At 39.6% G+C, this 19,366-nt stretch overlaps 1 protein-coding gene across 6 annotated transcripts in view; it reads left to right on the forward strand.

Moving 5' to 3' along the window:
• Nucleotides 1-19,366, forward strand: part of AKAP6 (A-kinase anchoring protein 6) — a 471,560-nt gene that overhangs the window by 104,602 nt on the left and 347,592 nt on the right. For 4 of the 6 annotated variants that reach the window (XM_059723036.1, XM_059723034.1, XM_059723040.1 and 1 more), the window contains one exon: nucleotides 13,341-13,408. The exons of 1 other annotated variant lie outside the window; for it this stretch is intronic. The gene's annotated coding sequence lies outside the window, so the exon portion shown is untranslated. Of the gene's footprint in view, nucleotides 1-13,340; nucleotides 13,409-14,309; nucleotides 14,559-19,366 lie in introns of all 6 variants that reach the window. One more of the 6 variants, XM_059723037.1, reaches the window with a different exon arrangement.

Below are 19,366 nucleotides of genomic sequence, written 5' to 3' on the forward strand. Positions count from 1 at the left end.
TGAATCAGCACCCGAAGCTTTGCACAGCCCTACCAGCTAGTTTTTAAGGTGCCACCCTGCTCTACCTTCTGACTGACTTCAGACTAACATGACTGACCACCTTCTTGACTCTGTCTCTGTAATCCCTACAGCAAGCTATTAGACCTCCAAACATTCATGTTTTTAAATTCATATTTATGAAGCTGTTCCCTACTTTCCCAAACTCTAGATTCCTGTAAACTTACTTTTGTCTGAGGTCCATTATGATCAATAATAAGCCCTGGACCTAACCTGGGTGTAGAGTATGGTTTTTTTTGGAAGTGCTCCAGATTGGCCTAATTGTGTTCTCTTTGAATTGATGAGAACTTTACTGTCCAATACGTAAAACCCACATAGGTTTGAAATGGGAAATTTATGTAACTTGAGTGGAGATGCCTATTTTTCCCAATGTAATACATAGCTCCTCTTTTGAGTTTTGAAAGATCCTTAAATACCACATCTGGATAGAACAGCATTATATTATTCAAAGAAAACCTATGTTAAGTATTTTTAGAGGCTTCTTATATGTATTGTATTCAAGTATATAGACATTGGATTTATGACACATTATAAACTGCCTGATAGTTGACTCCCCAGTTATCTCTCCACTTTCATCCCCCTTCTCTCTCTCTCTCTTTTTCTCTCTCTCCCCCCCCGCCTGTCTCTCACCCATTGACTCCTCAATCTACATTTTCACTGACTACCTGTCTTGTATGCATACCAGCCCAGCCGTTGGCTTCTTTACTTTTCATTCCATCCAGGAAGAGCACACACCAACTGCTGAAACTTTCTTAGCCTGACGAAAGGTTTTTGAACCCGAAAGCTTGCTTAATAATTATTTTTGAACTATTTGGGTTGGTCTAATAAAAGAGATCAGATTCACCCAAGGAACCTTGTCTGCCTATGTCCTTAGACCAACACAGCTACAACCTACGCCCTTGTATTCGTGTATTCTCTTTATTCATAACTGTTTATAGCTGAACTCATGGTATGATTTGTGCCTGGTTGGTATGTAGAGAGCTAAACAATTCTTTAAAAAAAAATCTGTAAAATATATGGCGCACACACAAACCCCAAATACTATGTGCCAATATGAGCCAAAATACTAATAATTCTTTCCTATAATGCTTAGCATTTTGCAGGGCTCCATTAAAGCAAGTTTTAGATTCTGCAGCAGCTTTATATATATTAAATTACAAAAATTGGGGAACTACTATAGTGATTGTACTTTTATATTCATCTTTAATTCAACAAAAACTTCAGTATTTAAACCTGTACTTTCCTTGACTATTTTTCTTTAATTTTAACATGATACAGATTTTTATACAAAAAATACTTATTTATTTTATAAATGTTTTTGGGAGGAGATAAATATTTTGTCAGTTATGAAAGTGAGATAGTTGGGCTTTTTGTGCCTGAGATGCGTGGGGGCACACTGATGCAAACTCAGAGGCAACTCCACAAAAACTAGTGGAATTACATGAGTGTTATGATGAGAGTAGGATCAGGCCTACTTGCAGGATTTTCAGCAACTATCAGTGAGATATTTTAACAGTTCTGACAGTGACATTTGCATCATTGAATTTTTAGAAAATGCATTCCTAAGAATGAATAGAGTAGATAACAAAAATTTTGCAGTTACTTTTTCAGGTTTTTTAACTGAGACAGACCTTATTGCATCAGCATAGACTTAATTTACACTGAGGGCTGGATTCAGAAGAGGGGTTTAATGTTGCAATGCTGAGAATTGTAGCATCTTAGGACTTAGTTACATATTACACCGTGAGCAACAAAGAAGTGGATTGGTTTAGCACTAGTTTGCAGTCACACCTTCAATTTGAGCAGCACACTTTGGGGAATGGCTATGCCTTAATGGAACAGTACCTTAGTTATGCAGATCAAGAGAGAATCCTGGCCTGGTAAGGCATAACTTTGAGCCACATAACAAGCATTTTAAGCCAATTAAAGATGTTAATGTGTCAATAGTCGAGGAGTTAAGAGTTCTAGAATCCACCCAAAATTAACCTGTAGCAAGGCTTTTACTGTTAGGTAACCTAGTGGATTTCACAATCTTGAGTTAAGGCTGATGTCTGTAATGCATGGAGGGAGTTGGGTACCAATTAAGGGGATTCATAGCAGTCATTATGCTGACCAAGGAACAGCCTTACATTTCTCACTTTCCAGGAGAGCATCTGAACACCTAAAATATATATATATATATATATATATATATATATATTTTTGCATGGCTTTCTCTTATTCCACTTTGCATGAAATATTTAAGTAGTAATTAGCACAGGAAATGAAATCCAGGACCCTGCCTTTCTAGGTAAGTACTCCAAATATTCTAGGGGATAGCTATACAACTCATGCTTTGCAGGCTATATGCTGCCCACATAGTTAACAAGGTCCTCAGATCCCACCTAGCCACTACTGTCCCCCATCACTCTGGCTGCAGAAGATCTCAGGGCTCCCCTTCCAGCTTCTGCTGCATGTCCTTACCCCAGGGAATGGGGTGGCCCAGCCCATGGTACTAAGGGAGCCAGCAGCCTAGAGTATCCATGCAGCCTGGGCGAGTGGAAGAACCCATGGTGAGAAATGAAGATGAGTCAAAGCACCTGTCCATGCATGGTATGTTGAGGGGTGGAGAAGGTGCCCGCACACACAGTACAATGAAAAACCCTCACCTGCAATGTAGCCAGGGGATGTGGCCACATGTGGTATCCAAGCTGGGGAGGCAGTGGCCCTTGCTGGTGTAGCCCATGTAGTATATAGCTCCCAACCACTTAGAAGTTGGATAGCCCTGTTTTAGGGCATTGAACTATACAATCATGCTTACACTTTACATTTCTGAGCCAGATTTGAGATTTCAGCAAGAAATCAAAAGCTAGGAAACTTCAGCTGAGAATCGATGTGTTTTATTTCAGAAACAAACCATAATGCATTATGGCAGTTGTATTTCAGTTTTCTTGCAATCTCCTGCATTGTACTACATTGTACTACATTTATGATAATGTGCTATGGTCTTTTTTCATTGGGTCATGGTACTCTTTATCGTTATGGTACAATTAATGTGTTCATCGTGCCATTAATGTTAACATACCACATCTTCAGTCAATGTGGGGTGCCATGAAATGTTGAACCAGCCACAAAAATGTTCCACATCTAATATAGAATACCTTGGTCTATACATGTATGACTCCTTTAAATTGAACATATGGTATGTTCTGGTGGTGACAATCAGCTGATTGTCAGCATTAGGAGGAAGGCAGCCTTGGCCCAGTTTGAAACCCCAGGCTGCCCCAGTCTAACAATCATCTGATTGCCAGCATGGTGACTGAGGCAGCCTTAAACAGGCTGGGGCTGCTTGGGGGTCTACAAGTGCTAGATGTGGGTGAATTGATCATCCACCCTCCTTCAGTAAGTTCAAGCTGGGCATCTGGCACCCCACCTAGATGCCAGCCTTGAGCTTGCTGAGAGGAAAGAATCAATCAACTGTCCCCACCTAGCACTTGCAGAGCTGTGCACCCAGAAGGCCCACATGAGAGGTTGATGGGCATATGGCTTTGAACTTTTGCAGCATAGCTAGATGTGTGATTGTTGGGATCTGAGATAAGATCTCATCAATTCATTAAAATAATTTTTGCCAAGTGCCAGCAAGAGCAAAAGCATCACTGGAGTTAAAGTAAGGAAGAATGGAGAAATTAAGCAATAGAACTGCTACTACTGGGAATTTCATTTCAGAATAAAATCATATTTATTTGCTGTTTTGGGGTTCAGTTATAGACTGAAAAAATGATTTTTTTACATGACGTAAAAGCTTTGAGGAATATTGAAAACCCAGTTTTCTATCAAAAACAGGTTTGGCAAAAAGATGATATTGATAGGCTCCAATTTGATACCATCCTCATCTTCATGCACTGGCTTTCTATATTTCAGTGTTTGACATTTCCAATATGAACAAGAGTCACCATCATTAGTCATTTGGAAAGTATGTAATTATAAAAGCTATCATTCCATTAAACACTTATCTGTCTGCCTAAGAGGTTTTTTTTTCTTTTTTTTTTAATATTTGTAATGCAATGTGATTATTCCTAGTTGTATGATATGTCAGTTTCTTGGGATATGGTAAAAACCAATGAGTCTTTTAGTATTATTTTTACAATTTGCTGCTGCTTTGGAATCTGCATGTACTTCAGCACTAAATACAATCAATATTTTAACTTGTAAAAATATCAAAGGCTTGATCTAGAGAACCGCCGAGCAATTGCTGTTGACAGCAATGGGAGTTGTAGTCTCTCATCATTTTTCTTAAAAACTTTTAACGAATTAGAACTTGTTTAAAGTTAAGGACACGTGTATCTTAGATTGGCCCTATTTTTTAACATTATATTTTATGAAGGAAGGAATAAAAAGAAGAAAAACATCACAAGAGTAAACTTTTATTTTATTTTATTGAAAATAATTGTGATTTTCATGTTTAAAATCATTTTTTCCATCCTTCTAAAGTTGTTTTCCTGAGGTGGGCAATAAATGCATTATTGGAATGCCATTTCATATCTAGAAAGGACTGGAAATCTGACATGGATTGCGAATACTTTTCTTAGCCCTGTTTCTAGACCAAATAGACAATCTTACTTATCAAATGCCATACATAATATCTTTATGATTACAAATGCATTTGTTATTATAGCAAACAAGGCACACGTAGGAAATACAGGGCAATTTCATATGAGTTCACTGACTGACTCGTGAGCAAAGTATTTCACATATGTAAGCACTTTCAGAATCATTATCATTTTCTCCATATGTTAGCATGCACCCAGTTTTCAAAATTACTTCTGAAAGTGAGTTCTTCATTCCAGCCATCAATTTAGTATGCAAAATTACACTGTTTGCAGAAAACACATCCTACACACAAACAGCATTTCTGTACACATATCAAATAATTGGATGTTCACTTGATTTGCCTAGGCAAATGTTGTTTTTCTCTCTTGATGGTTGGGCAAAAGTGACTGTGCACACAAAACAACCATGACTAGAGAGATGTCAGAGGATCAGCATTTAAAAGAAGGCTCTGAGAACATAGGCACAGGCTTATTTTACTTGCAGCTTCGTGTAAACTATAAGCGCTATGTAAAGAGCAGAGGTATAGCCAGGCAGCTCTTGCTACGCTGACGGCCGTGGTGCACTTGAAGCTTTTTTTTGTACTCCCTCCTTGCACGCGCGCACAGAGGTCGCCACTATGGTTACAGCTATTTTTGCACTCCCCCACAGAGGCAGTGCCCACAGCTGCAGTCCCAGTTGTTCCCCTTAGTTATGTTACTGGCAAAGAGAAAATCCAGGAAAAAAGCCTTGAACAGTGGTGCTGGAAACAGTTAACATTATTTTGGGAAAGTGAATATTTTTTTATATTCTGTCCTCCTTGCATCATGACAAGTATGTCTCTGAAGGACAGGAACTCACCCAGTAACAAGGTTTGTTAAGCACATTTGGGTCATTATAGATGCTGGCTTGATATTTAACAAATCAAACAAACAAAATGTCATAATGGGGTATTACAAATATTGGGAAAGTGTAAAGCTATTTCTTTTTTTGCTGGCACTTACAGGTCCTTGCTTGCATAACAAATCATAATGGACCTCCTTTGAACTGTTTTATGACTTCCATGTCAGTATAATTTTAATGGATTCATAATTTTTGACTACTATAACAGGATATTAAACAGATTGTCTTGTATGAAGCAATTAATGTATTTTAAAATGACTAACCAAAGGATAGTCAATGTAATGATTATCCATTTTAATGACTAATGAACTATTCAGAATAAAATGACAGAAAGACGGTGTATGCTGACTCAATTTTCAAAAGCCTGTGCAGCCAATACGTCCTGTGCATCTGGGAAGACCCATACACCCAGAATGCATGCAGCTACATGTGCTGGCATACCCTTCTAAGTGTATGGCAGTAAAACAAAAAGGAACAAGTTCCAAAGTCTTAGTCTAAAATAAAATTAACAATGGCCTAAGCCTTTATTTAGAACTCTGTTCCTATTTCTGGCTCAAATTTAACTCCTTTGTCATCTTTCTAGTGGAATGTACAGATGATTACATACCCTGACTTAATTTATTTTGGTTTTGTATACCAACGTCAATGGCCCTGGAATTAGGAAGCAACGGATGAACAGCTATTCTGGAACAGCTTCATGAAGTAATTGGCTGTTACTAAAGACCCTAGTGGCAAGATACAGTGAATGACTACTTCAGGATGGACACAGACAGATGCTACCTAGAATGGTGTAAGAGTGGCAGTTTGATAACTGATTTGTTTAGGGATACCAGTATTTCTCTGTTGGGTGAAATTATTTCAGCTTGGGGATTTGCATGGTGTCATGACCCAAGGGTATGATTTTGTGTGTGCTTCGGCACTGCAGAATTATTTCCCGCCACGAGGAGCTTTCTTTGCACGGTGCAATTCTCAGTTGCATAGAGAAAACCCAGGTGCAAAGGAGTTCCCGCCATTCGCATGCAAATTTGTTCCCCACTATTGGCTGTTTCTAAATTATTCCCACGTGGCGGCTAGCGATTGGCTTGCTAGCCGTATAAGAGGCTTGAGCGGTTTCCGCCCAAGTTGGAGAACTCCACAACCATCTGGAGGAGGAGAAGGAGATCTTCACATCTTGTGAAGATCTCTAAATGCTGTGGAGCCTAACAAACCCAGCGTATGCCTTAAGAAGGATATAGGGGCCTGATCAACCTCTAGCCTCTCCCTGTCGCCGCCTAATCCCTCGATGAACCCTTCCCTGCACGCTCGTTCCACGGAGCCTAGCAAACTTCGTGTGTGTGTATCCAGAGCTCTTTCCGGGTTTTTTCAAGAGGCTCGAGTTTTCTACGGGTCTTGTTCAAGCGAGTTTTTGTAACTGCAACTTAAGCAAAGTTTTTCCCTGCCTGCACCACGACCGTCTACGGTGTAAGTAAAATAATCTTTAATCAACCGCTACGCGTCCATGCCTAATTCTAGTCCGCCATCCTGCGCTCCCTAACCTACGTGCCAGGGCTGCTGGCCACAGCCTGCCGCACGCCCCCAAAAGCCTCGGACAGCTCCCGGCCTTCACATGGCGACAAGGATGGGATCCGGGGAAAGCACGATGGAGCTAGAATTAGTTAAGAACTGCCCTTGGTGCAGTGGAAAACACCAAGTAGAGAATTTCATGGAACTGGAGGTGCATATCGCTTACCACCAGGCGGGTGGAACGGGTGAGAGGTTTATCAGCGGACGCCTTTCGCTGAAGGAAGAAGAGGGAGCTTCCAAAGATGGAGCCCCAAGAGAGAGGGAAGTGTGTCTTCACCCTGCGGCATTCGGGTGTATAATGAATAATGAACGGGTCCTGTTTAGGCCCCTCGAGACTGTCCCTCGCCAGAGTCAACCCGGCAGGCGCAGTAAACCCGACCCTCACCCGGGAGTGTGCCCGTTGCCTAAGATGTGCTCGGGAGAGTGAAGAACCAGTGCCGATCGACCGGTTCGCCCCCTTTATGGTAGCGTCTAGATTGAGGGGTCGCGAGCTTCCATCCGAGCTCTGCGAAGACCTGGAGATGGAGGGACGTGCCGCGGGTGAGAGGGTGGCCCTGAAATACGACAAGGGGGGAGTGTTAACTGCAACTTTTTGTACAGTAACTGATTTAATGCAAAAGAATTTAAGTTTGAAAGCCCAGCTGCGTATGGCCGTTCAAGCGGTCAAAGAGGCGGCTGCGAAAGAAAATCTTGAGACGCCATGTCAAGACGGCGCCGAGCAAGAGGGAGACCGTGTGGAAGAACCGGAAGAGAAGTTTTTCCCTGCCTGCACCGCGACCATCTACGGTGTAAGTAAAATAATCTTTAATCAACCGCTACGCGTCCATGCCTAATTCTAGTCTGCCGTCCTGCGCTCCCCAACCCACGTGCCAGGGCTGCTGGCCACAGCCCTCCACACGCCCCCGAAAGCCTTGGACCGCTTCCGGCCCGCACACATGGAACCATACATACCTATTGCACAGATGGTGAAAAGGAACAAAACATACCTATACATATACAGATATATCTATATGTATTTTTATTTTATAAGAAATATTGTATATTTATATATAGATCTCTCTCTCTCTCTCTCTCTCTCTCTCTCTCTCTCTATATATATATATATATATAGAGAGAGAGAGAGAGAGAGAGAGAGATGTATCACTTAATGAGATATGTCATCCTTTTTACCATTTGTACAATAGGTATGTATGGTTCCACGTTCCTAAATGCCTTTGAGCAGCGAAAAATCACCTACAGCCAGACAAAATATTTGCTTACATCAGTGTTAAGAAGTACCAGACAGACTGTACAAACCACAAAACTCGAGTAATTTCACCCAGTAGAGAAATACCAGTATCCCTAAAAGAATCAGTTATCAAATTCTGCCGATGTTGGACCATTCCAAGTGTGTGTGTGTGTGTGTGTGTGTGTGTGTGTGTACAAATACATTTTAAAAATATTTATTTTCTTATTACAATTCAATAGGCAGAACATAACTTACTGGAATTATGCCGTTGGCCACATTCATACTTTCTCCTCATTTTGGTGTATAAAAAGTGTGTGTGTGGGTCCCGAAGTCTTAGTCGCAAATCACCTAAAAATATACGATCCATGGTTCCAACTAGATTCAGTTCAGGGGATGTCCTGGGTTAGCTTTCTTCCTCATATCTACTCTAGCCCAAGAGAATTTGTACCACCAGGTCCCATTCTGATACAGTTATGTGACCTCTGTTCCAATCAGGCCTCATTACGATGTTCAGAAGTATTTATCTGTCTGTTGGGGCACTGTGAGTTCAATGATGCCCAGCCACTGCCCACAGTGTGTCACTTCTAAATCATGTGTGTCTCACTGCTGGTCTGGTCTGATACCACAGAATCACTCTATACAAAACTCTGAATTTCTAGGTTGGGTAGCCAGAGCAAAACAGGAGCTGCTCCTGCTTTCTGGGTTGGAGATCCAGAGCATTAGACTAGGTAACGCTTTCTACCTCTTCCATGTTGAACTTGAGTCCTGTTATCACAGCAGAATCCAGCTCCTGTACATACAAAGCAGGGATGGGCAATTATTTTAGTTGGTGAGCCACTTAACTGTCAAGGGCCGCACACAAAAAACCTTTTTTAAGATATCATTTTAACAAATTATAGATAAAAAACAAATAAATAATGTACTAAAAATCAAACATTCACTGTAACATTTTAATTTTATTTCAAAAAATAATTTTTGTCTTGACTGATGGCTTTTTTTAGTAGTATATATATTAGGCAATTGCATAATAGCTGAAACTAAAGCCTTAGTTTTGTATATTGTGTATGGGGGGAGGTGTGGGTGTCTGTGAATGGGTTGGGTGTGTGTGTGTGTGGGGGGGGCTGCCCACGTACTAGGTCCTGGGAGCTGGCTGAGGTGGAGGGGGACAGAGGGCACACGCAGCAGAGCTCTCTCCATCAGTGCAGTGGAGTTGTGGTCCACCTCCATCTGGCCTGCAGATGACCCCACAGTGCTCTGCACTGGGCTGAGCTCTACCTGTTCCTGCTCAAGGCAGCCTGCACCGTGCTCCCATGCACACCATGCCTGCCAATGGCACTTGCGTGGCCAGCACTCACAGTGCTGTTGCTGCAGTTGCCCAGGTACTGCTTGGCTCCCCCCATCTCCAGCAGCATTTCCTCCTCCAGCCCCTGCTGCACTGCTCTGGGCAGCAGGTAGCACAAGAAAGTGGTGACGGCCATGGGGATATGTGCAGGGCATCACACGCCCAGCTAGGCAGTGGGCAAGTTATAGCTGGGCAGCTCCTGCTCCATTGCATGGGCCTCCAGCTACATCTTCTGGCCTGATCTAACTTTACTTCCATTATTCTATGGAGTGGGACTTACTTACAATTTGCACTTAAATTGACTTAACTAGGGATCTAAGTGTCAGGTCCACACATAGGTGAACTAAGTTAGATTGGGTTGCCAATTTAATGTAATCTAACCACCACCTAACCTCCCAAACACATATACCTACTCTAAGTATCATTGTCAGTACTTGTTGTTTGTTCTCCTCTGTACCTTACCAACCTGGAATACAAATAACAGCTCACAATTGTAAAGAGACTGCTGTTCAGCTCAAGCTTAACCAATATACATTTATGGCTGTGGAGATGTCCAGCTAAACCAGTGATATCAGTCAAAGTGGCAGTTGTCACACAGTTGGCTAACACCACCCTCTGAGCTCTTTCTGAAAGCCAGGGGTAGAAAAAACATGGTGTGATCCCATTCGCCTCAGATTTACTAGAATCCAGGAAGAGGATTCCCACCCCCCACAACAACCTGGGGCAGGGAAGCCTCAACTTAGATTTGAGTACAGTCCCAGACCCAGCTGTGGCTCAGCTCCAGCTTCGGCTCTGGTCTCAGGGGTGGAGCCAAAGCTGAGCTGTCACCTGCCCTCAGCCGAGCGGGGTGGTTCGTGCACCAGAGAAGAGAGTGTACGGCAGACTGCACTGCCTGCCAGGCACAGGCATGAGGGAACAAGGGACAGACAACAGGGGGGCAATATGGTGGGGGTTGGGAAGGAGCAAGTGGCAGGGCAGATAGGTACTTGGGAGACAAGGGAGGGCAAGGGGTGGGCTTCTGGCCCCTCATTCTCTGCTACTGCTTTCCTCACCAAAGCAATGGAGGAAGGAATTTAAGATGACCTTCCACCAATTAGATTCTAGACATAGAAAATTATAGATTGTTACAATTTTCCATGTCTAGAATCTAATTATTGGGGGGCTGTCTTAAATTCAAGGTCATCTTAGATTTGGGTAAATATGGTAGATCAATCAAACAAAACCAACATATTACTTTTGTTGGTAATGAAGGGTATCAATATATCTAAGAAAAACCACAGATTTGAAAAGTAAAAATATGAACTGACTCTGAGTCAGCATTTATTAATAGAAAGGTGTATTTACACGTATATGAAATCTGTCTTGTGGGAAGAGGTTCTTAGTTTAGTATATTATTATAGTAGAAGTCACCAGATGGTGCTGCTAAACATCACCATTTAGGTTCTTTTTCTGACCGTTTGAGTAAGCTTTTAGTCTTTGAAGAAATATTGCATGCTTAACAGTTCTGTGATGCAGCTACCCTTCATGGGAAACAGATAATGGAATGATTGCTGACTGCTATATTTACCATATTTGGAGGATTTCTTGTGTCAGAGTAGTTTTCTGAAAGCCATGGACTGAATTGTATGCTGAGATTTCATTAAGAAGAGATTGTATTTGTGTGACTGCCTCTATTCCAGGAGTAGTATATAAGTATAAATAGTTACATAAATAATATACCAACATTTATTGATTCTCCTCCACTGGGGAGCAAATCTGCAAAGACATCTGCATTCTGCTACTGTTTGTGATGCACATTAAAGTGGCAAAGATTTTTTACAGTTTGTTTCCTAAAAAGGGAAAGAGAGACCGAACATGCATAGTGTTGCAGTTCTGTTATGAAGAATTATACAAACACTAATAATTTAATTTAGATGATTAAGTAACACCTAAAAACCTGTCTGAAAATCATGATTTCACCTAAAACACAGCCAAAGTACATATACAATGTTTTGGACCTTTTTGCAAGTTCAGCTTCACTTCTAATACATCATAGAAAATTATCAAGTAGTTGTATTTTTTTTTCTTTTGCATTCTGTACCACCTTTCATTTGAAATTTCACAATATTTTATAACCATTGTTTAAATATGTTTCAATATCCCAGTAAACTTCTCCCTTTTTATGAAGACAGGAAGATGGAAAGTGAAAAGGGTAATTAATGGCTTGCTTGATTGGATATAGAATATCAGAGCCAAAGAACAAAGAGATATAGTCTCATTTCCTTTCTTCAACTATCATGAAACTTTATCTACTCATCCTTACATCAGGAATAAAAGCTGCTTTGGAGGAAAGTGTGTGAGGGCACAATGGTAAAGATCTTCCATGTACTCTGCATAGATCTTTTCTCTTTTTAAGTTAGCGAGCATTACATTTATGGAAGCATTCTGTTGACTTTGACATTTATAATCTAACTTTAAAATCCTTTCTGATTAACGTGAACTAAAATGCAAGGGTATTTCCACTGCACAGGCTTCTATACAAAGTACAGAATATTGTAAGCCTACCCTATCCTTTGGCTTCTTGTGTTGCTGATTCCTGCATGGATAAGACCAAAAAATAAAAGTACAGTTCATACTCTATTTCTTTGTCATACTAAACCTGCTATTATACATGCAAGTACTGCTAACATAGCTATTAAAGAAGACTGATGTACTGCTGAGTTAATATAAAGCAGCTAATTTGTCTTTGCCCAATTTATAGTAGATCACTTTCCTCTGTATCATCTCCTACTCTCTCTCTTTTCTGCAAGGCAAACTGAGAATCAGCAGTGTGTGTTAAAAGAAAAATGGATAGGAAAAATAATTACTTGTCTCAACTGGCTCAGGTTCCTATGTTCCCCACTCCTTCAAATCTTTTAGCAACAATATAAATACTGAGCATATTTTTCTTAGGGTTGTTTGAAGGACTGTTTAACAAGATTTTCTCCTTGCTCCTCCCCAAGCAGGAACAATGGAACTAATTTAGGGTTATACATTATTACTTTGTGCATCTAAATTATATCATATAATATTCATATCCCATACAAGCACAGGTTGATAGTCTATTTTTGAGTTAATAGTGGTATGAGGAGCTACATATTCTCTTTCCACATGGGTTTGACAGACAAGTGTGATTGTGTATTTTTTTTTTCAATGAGAGAAGAAAAATAAATATTTCCTTTTCCTGAGTTATTTCCTAGTACTTTTCCAAATGAATGGTAAAAATATTTTATATATTTTTAAATGTTAAGTGCACTTACTGCTGGTGAAATATGTGAGAAGGAGATCCCTTAATATATGAGCTGGTTTTTTTTTTTCCCTTCTGGCATGACAGATACAGCATTGACACTGACAATACAAGCTGGGCTGACTTCTTAAATCTTAGGGGTGAGTTCTAGGTGGGATAATATAGTTAATTTTCAATGGTCTGTTGAATCACTGAACTGAGGAGAAATTGCTACTAAAGGTGCAAACTATTGTAAGGATGACCTTTCAGGGATTGTAGTGGTCCTGGATTTTGGCCATCTTGCTTATTTTACACAGATCACTGTACTCATAATTTTAATTGAATTTCTGGTATTGAATTTTAGCATTGTTTAAGGATTTTAAAATTGTTTTTAGAATTTGAATGGCATGTTTCAGGCCCTCCACTTTGTATTGCAGCCATCATTTGGAGGGTGACTTTCATCTTGTGTTGCAACACGCCTTGCGAATCACAACATCATTTTGCGGTATGTGTAATAACTAATCAAATGATTATGCCTGAGGAGTTGGTAGAATAATATAGAGTCATCAATTCTGAATGATATTTTCCTATAGAAACAATGGGTTTCTCACCTGTAGGACTGTTGACTTTAAATTACTATATGCATAGAAAATGGGAGGTTTAATCACAGAACTCTTCCACCTAAAGCATGTGGCCAAAAAAGGGATTTTGAAATTGTTTTGTGTGGGCTAACAGGAATAGAATAAACCAAAGTCTAGGGGTTTTTTAGAACTAAATTCTGTGAAAGCTTTCAGGGAATTATACTTTTTAATGTTTATTGATTTAAATATGAAAATGAATAATAGAAATCACTGCAGCATCCCTATAGTTAATGTAATTTTAAATTCAATTCATTTTATTCCTCGCCTCAATTTTTAATTTTCAATATGCCATAGAATTTTGTATTGAAAACATATGTGGATTATTCAGTTTGTCAGGAAATGATAGGAGATTTAACACTTGGATAGAGAATAGCTGGAGCTATTGACACTGGAAAGGTATCAGAGACAGGCTGGCTGTGTGGAATAAACACTTCGGCTGCATATAAAAGCCAACAAAAATGATCTAATTAATTCTGTTGACACTGAAATTTGCATCATTAGATTGCAACGTCAGTAAGAAGACATACTGCATAATTAATTATTTAATGAAGTACTTTCTGCCATTTTAGCACTTTAGTGAAGAAAATTAATTGTTTTCTTGACAGACAGGTGGCTATGTAATGCTTGCAGCTGATTTTAACAATATGTGACAGTGAGAGAAAAAATTAGAGCTCATTAACTTTCACTCAACCCAGTGTCTGCACCATTGATCAATGCACAGACCACTATATGACTTAAAATGCTTAATGAATCTCTATTTGACAGGAACCAACTGCTGTTGCAGGAAAATGTAGATGATCTGATGGCTGGTGCCGTGAATATGGGCTGTATTTTATAAACAAGGAGAATCTGAATAATTGAGGGATAGAACCAGTTTGAGAAGTCTTTGAAGTCGTCTGATGATTGATGAACTATATTACCCCTGACATACAAATTCTAGGCTTTGCATGAAGGCATTAGTATCTGATTGAGTGGAAAACCAGGAGAAAGGGAGATTGCCTATGTGATTAGAAGGTAATCAGCCATCTGTTGGGCTTAATGCACTTACCAAAGGAAGATGCATGTTCACACGTGCACGTGCAGTTTACAAAGACACGTATAATGTTTCCAAACTTATGGATCACATGTCACATACATCACTCACAGGAACATAAGGATATTGGAACCAAATCTGTCATCAACTAGAACTGGGTTAGAAAAGGCCGAGAAATGAAACTTGAATCTATTTAATTGAGATGTTGAGAGTGAATAAATTACCCCCCAAAAAGTTGCTTGCTTCATTAGGAGCACAACAGTTTGGCTGACAACATTTGGAAAAGAAAGGAATGGAATGGACCAGAATGGAATTCTGATTCCTTAAATGACTTAAAGAAGCAGTTTAGTTTGCTAAATTTCTTACTGTAACTAGGTTCTCTGTGCTTGCTACTGTTCAGCATTTCATTAATAGAGCTTATTAATAGCACTTCTTCAGCAACAGCATCAAGGTTTTCTTCTCATGTCTAATATACATATGTGAATCAGGTTACTACTTTCAGTCTTGCCAACACATTTTATAGGCCAGTACAAGCATGACATGGGAGTTATCTTGTTTTGCAGCAGTTGGAGAAGTGAGAGCTGACAGGGAAAGGGAAGAAGGGGAGGAGCTTACTGTTCCTGATATTAAAAAGAACAGTACAGTGTGTATACTACTCTTAAGACACAGAGCAAGAGAATCAATCTTTCAGCTTTCTTTTGTGGCTGCATAGCTGGATTACAATGCCTTTTGATTTTGCCAAGAAACAGTATAATGAATTATCTGTACCACTGTTCAGGTTCAGTAATTTCTATCTGCAACAGTTTCTCCTTCCAAGTATTTGTGGGCTTTTAAAAAGAAATAACGTACCCAGGCCTTGCTAGTATGCATCCATGGTACGTTGTCTTATATTTCTAAGGAAGTTTTAAAAGTAGATAAAAGAAAATGATTGATTTTAGAATTGCTTAATACTTTCTTTTTTCAAAATGTTGCTATTCACCATGACCTGATGAAATGAAAAGGATTTGCTGGACTACTCTAATGGTAACCGGGATAAACGTGGTATTAGCTATAATGCTGGAGAACCAGTCTATAGAGTCAATTGTATGGTAACAAAAACAGTCAGCAGGTTCCTAAAGACTGCTGATTACAAACCTGCTCACTGCATCAAAGCTAGAACTATATTCTTCATGAAGCACGGGTTAGTTTTTTTTTGTTTTGTTTTGTTTTGTTTGTTTGTTTTGGTTTGGTTTTTTGCTTCTGTGGGAACATACTTTGATTTTTTTTAAACTTTTTTACTTCTTTTGGAGTATGTTTGTTGCTTTAGTATTATTTCTGGAGCTGAATCACACTGAAAAGGATTTACTGTGTGTATGGAGAAACAGGTGCATGTGAAATAATCATGAGATGTGCTGCACTTCTTGTGTACTACATCATTTAGTGAAGGAGAAATAATTACTTTAACATGAAGATGGCATCAGTTGGCGGTGGCAAACTTAGAGAAATAGGGACAGCGGTAATACAAACATTTCAGAATTAGGAGAAAATAATATTGAAAGTGCTTAAAATAGCAACATTATTATCTATTAAAAGTTACCTTTTTTATACTGTACACTTTGGGTTAGAACTCTCAGGTTGTAAAATGGACTGTTTCCAAATGGAGAGATTTATCTTTCCTAATACACTGCACTGAATAGTTGTGGTGACTGTAAGTAGGCCCATTTCTGGGGGGGTGGAATCGGGGCAACTGTCCCAGGCCCTGCGCTTTGTGGGGCCCCATGGAGCCGAGCAGAGCAGCTGCTGTGATGCTGCACTGCTGCCGGCTTCACGTCTGGCCACTCGGCACCCCCACCCACTGCCGAATCTGGTGCCTCTGGCTGCTTGCCACCCCTCACCCCACCAATCTGCCCCTGGCTTCCTTGCATCCAGGGGTGGGGCCCCGCAGAGGCTGATTTGCCCCAGGCCCCGCACTTTGCTCAAGTCACCTCTGATTGCATGGAAGCTGATAAATGTATAGGGAGTTGAGATGGATTTGAAAAATGACTAGCAGTTTAAGGATACAGATATAAATATTGATTTCATACAGTCTTATTGCTATAGTGATATATCATACTGGTTTAATTTCTAAATATTAGGACATTTTTCTAAATATAAGCTATATAGTAACTGAGAACTCTTCAAATCCTCCTAGAATCTCTGTCTGTGAGCCTTGTCATGCAGACACTGATATGTTTTAAAATTAGAACATGTTCTGAGCAGTGGCACAGTAATGCTTACTCTCATAACATGCACAGCTTGCTACAGTGCAGGCTGTGCATGTTTTGTACCAAATATTAGATCCTGTCACTGCCCTACAATGGAGCAAGTTGAAGACACAGGTGCATTCCCAGGGCTGAGAGTGAAAATCTGCTGATTTTCAGTCTCGGAGCCAGTTTAAGGCTCCGATAAGGTCCTGGAAGATTGGTCTCAGCCCTGGGACTACAATTGATTATTTCCATGGAGTAGCCTGCCTTGAGCTCAACATGTACTTCATTCGATCTGGAGATACTCCTCTTTGGAAAAGGTGCAACTTTGCTATAAAACAATACAATATGAATGCACTTAGCAGGTGTTATCTGGCTTGAATGCACAGATGCTGTCATTTTAAGTGCATTTAACATATGCTAAGTGCAATGTGGCCCTATGATTGTACTGTAGAAAACTCTGGTAAAAAGCTGCCCAATTAAACTTTTACAAAGCTAAAATCAGTTTCATATTCAGACTCATATGTGAGTGATGGTTTAATAGTACTAGTGTAGGAAATAAAAGTAAAATAGTATAGCAAAAACAGTCTATTACCTGGCCTGTCTGGCTACCCATCAGAGCTAGATTGGTCTATGAATTGGTCAGGTTGCAAGAGAATCTGATTGGTTTTGGATAGTACTTTGATACTTCAGCTGCATGTGTTGTAGGAGTAAATTGATGCTGGCAGCTCCACTTTAAATGTTCAAAAACCACAAGTCAATGAACATAGTGCTGTAGATTGATAAAGAAACAAGCTGTTTACCTTTTCTGTGACCTAATGATTTCAATTTCCGTCTTCATAAAGGAAAAACTCATATGGTAGAAACACAAAATGCTGCTCAAGTGAGGACTACAGTGTTGAAACCCAGTATTTTGCAGTCTTTGGGTGTATCTATATGTGCATGTTAATGCAATGCAATGAACTATGGCACATATCATGTCAAAGTTAATTGCTCCTGGGCCCTGTGTTTACACATGTGCCTGGGACCACAGCACATTGAGCTGGGTCAGAACAGCTCCAGCTGCCAGCCCCAGTAGACCAGGGGGTCAGCCTGCCAGCCCAGGACTGCTCCAACCCAGCTCAGTGTGGCGTGGAGAGGCTGGCTGGAGCACAAGAGGCTCCAGTGCAGGGCTAGCTGGGAGGCAGCCCCTGCACTGTAGCACCCTCATGCCTCAGCCAGCCCTGTCACTATCTACATGTACAGGGCTGTGGTGTAAAAATCTTTGCAGCAGGCAAGTACTTGTAAATAAATAATAAATTAAATTAAATTCTGCATCAGGATAGTATTTGTAAATACAAGTACTATCCTGCTGCAGAGTTTATTAATTTACTTCAGCCTAAAAGCCCTTTATGTGTAGATGCTGAGACATTTACTGTGGAGTTAATTAGTCTATTCCCAGTAAATGTCTCCGTGTAAACACGCCCTTTGTGTACTTATATAGTAGAAAGTAAACATAAGAAAAAAGTTACAAAAATGTAGATGGATACTGTTGCAGAGCACTAAGATGCCTGGGGACCCCATCCCATGACAGATACTTTTTATAATTTGATGGCTTGACAAAGTGTCTATTAGAGTGACTCAGCCTGCAAAAACAACTGATTTTGTTAAGTTGCACTCTGTTTTACCAAAGATATGTTGAATATCAGTTTGTTGTGTTGAAAAGCTTTAAAAAAAAGCTCTGGAGAGAGGTTCATGACTTGTTTTAAGTTTAGTGAAGTGCCTTGTCACAGCTAGGTCTGTATCATAAATTCAGATCTGAATTTCTCTGAAATTAGGTTTGATTAAAATGCACAGCTAATACAAGTTTTCAGAATGCTTAAGGTATTTTGCCTTAAATCAGGCCACATGCTACCAACATTAATTCACTTTTTCTTGGGGAATAATGCTTAAATGCAGCATGCAGTTCTACTTAAAGGATAATTTTAAGAAAGCTTTAATTTAAAGTATTTTTTTTTAAATGGATTTTGCTTTTGGATGGAAAAAATGATACTCAGGCTAGCCTGTGAAACCTTTTCATAATCCATCCATGAGGCAATTTTCTGTAAGAATATCAAAGATTTTCTGTGCTCAACAGTTAAAAAGGGGACTTATATATTTGGTTAATATGAAATCCATATTAAATTATCTAATCATAATTGACATGTATTTTGTCAATTATTTTCTGTGTTTTTCTGTTCTATTATTGATCATTTCCATATTTTTAAATAGCCTAATCCATCACAAACTATCTTCTGCTTTCACTTGATCCTGAATTAGTCCTAGTTGTATGCATATGGCATCAGAATTAGTATAGGCAGAAATGGCTATAATATAAAAAAAAAAAAAAAAGCTATTACCTTTCTCACCTAATAGGTTAGGTGGAAGAAAATGGTTAAAATACAATGGCAAATACAAGTGAGAATTGATAGGAATCATTCATAATATCTTAAGAATAGAGTATAAACTTACTATGATCCATCCAGTGAACAATCCCTTTTTAAGTAATTAAATTAATTAGAAAAGCTTATATTTATAATAGTTAGTTA

This window comes from Alligator mississippiensis, chromosome 2 (assembly GCF_030867095.1).
Source record: "Alligator mississippiensis isolate rAllMis1 chromosome 2, rAllMis1, whole genome shotgun sequence".
Classification (NCBI taxonomy): Eukaryota; Metazoa; Chordata; order Crocodylia; family Alligatoridae; genus Alligator; species Alligator mississippiensis.